Genomic DNA, 2213 nt, shown 5'->3' on the forward strand with positions numbered 1-2213 from the left:
TGTGTTTACATGTTATTCTGTTTTGTATATGTTTAAGGTGTATAATAATCATGTTTATATATATATATATATATATATGCTTAGTAAAATGATTACTAAGTCAAGTTTGTTTGTTTTCTTATCACAAGAGCACCTAAAATTTGCTCTCAAATCACATTTTTAGGATACAATATAGTATTAACTATAGTACCAATATTAGTTCTCTAGTCTTATCTATTCTTTATACCCACAAATCTGTACCTTTTGAAGATATTACAATATATATTTTAAATATACCATAATATAAAAGTGTTTATACGTATAGTATATACATCTACACAAACAATGGAATATTATTCAGCTTTATAACAAAGATACTTCCTCATTGGCATTTGTGACATCATGGATAATCCTAAAGGACATTATTCTAAGTGAAATAAGCCAGACACAGAAAAAAAAATTCTTTCTGTTTCTTTATTAGGATAGTAGATTTCTTATTTCTTCACATACTTTACAATTAACCTAGAGGACACCTCGATAAAGAGAAAAAAATAATGAGAAATTACACTGCAGTGACAGATTTTATTCTTCTTGGACTGACAAACGACCCACAGTGGCAGGTTGTACTTTTCGTGTTTCTTCTTGTTTCCTACATGCTAAGTGTGACTGGGAACCTGATCATTATCATCCTCACCCTTTCAGATCCTCATCTGCAGACACCCATGTATTTCTTCCTTCGGAACTTCTCCTTCCTAGAAATATCGTTCACTTCTGTCTGCATCCCCAGATTCCTTGTCACTATTGTGACAGGAGACAGAACCATTTCTTACAACGGTTGTGTGGCTCAGTTATTTTTTTTTTTCATCTTCCTGGGAGTGACAGAATTTTGCTATTTCCTATGATCGCTACGTGGCCATCTGCAAACCTCTTCATTACAAGACCATCATGAGCAGCAGAGTCTGCATCCTTCTTATCTTCAGCTCATGGCTTGCAGGATTCCTGATCATCTTTCCACCAATCCTCCTTCTGCTGCAGTTGGATTTTTGTGCCTCCAATATAATTTATCATTTTATCTGTGACTCTTCTCCAATTCTGCAGCTTTCTTGCACAAACACTCACTTTCTAGAACTCATTGAGTTCTTTTTAGCTGTGGTAACACTCATGTTCACCTTCACATTAGGTATTCTCTCCTACACAAATATCATCCAGACAATTCTGAAAATTCCTTCTACAAATTAAAGGAAAAAAGCCTTTTCCACTTGTTCCTCCCACATGATGGTTGTCTCCCTCTTTTATGGCAGCTGCATCTTCATGTACATTATTAAGCCCTCTGCAAGGGAGAGGGTGACGTTAAGCAAAGGAGTAGATGTGCTCAACACTTCAGAGGCTCCTCTCCTGACCCCTTCATATATACACTAAGAAATCAGCAAGTAAAGCAGGCCTTCAAGAGCATGGTCCAGAGGATGGTATTTTCTGCAAGTTAATGAATGTGATTCTGTGGGAAAATGGACCTCTTGAGGCAAAACTGAATGAAAAATTACCTATAAATTCTTTCTGAACACCTCATTTTGCTTCTTTGCTTAGACATATTTATATATCACCAACACCTCTTCTCCCAGTTATGCTAAAAACAGAGTCTTAACTATTTAAGGTAATAGAGCACTTGATCTTGCACCTTTGTAATTAAATTTTAGGTAAATCAATAATCCCTACTGTTTCTCATATCAAATCAAGATAGATTGAGAATTTACTCATAAAATCATTTTCTTATGAGCAGTTTGTGTTGACTGTTCATGTCCTCAGTAAGGCCTCCAATTAGCAGCAGGCTATCAGTAACTAATCTTTGGGAGAGTCAATGTTAGACATTAATTTTAAACTGTGCAGGGATTCATCAATCCTAACCCCAGAATTGTTCAAAGGTCAATCTTATGCTCTAAGGTGAAATATTATTGTAAATTATTGTAAAACAATAGAATTCTGATTGCTGAGGTTTTATGAAAAATACATCAGACAAAATTGGTGGTCATTTTTTATAGACTTTCAATAAATTATTTATAATAATTTCTATTATTTACACTGTAATATTTCATTAAAAAGACTTCCTTCAAGCATACAGAAATTGTAGATATGTAGCATTCACTGTCTCATACTGGTTTTGTAATCATGGGACAATGTCACATTATTGTTTGCATGATTCCAAAACACATACATAGTCAATTGATTTTCATTAGTGA

The 2213-nt window shown here is 34.2% G+C and overlaps 1 pseudogene; it reads left to right on the forward strand.

Moving 5' to 3' along the window:
• The first annotated feature begins 533 nt into the window (after positions 1-533).
• LOC107133746 lies at positions 534-1463 on the forward strand (annotated as a pseudogene).
• Positions 1464-2213: the final 750 nt, after the last annotated feature.

Source organism: Marmota marmota, unplaced genomic scaffold (genome assembly GCF_001458135.2).
Source record: "Marmota marmota marmota unplaced genomic scaffold, marMar, whole genome shotgun sequence".
Lineage (NCBI taxonomy): Eukaryota > Metazoa > Chordata > Mammalia > Rodentia > Sciuridae > Marmota > Marmota marmota.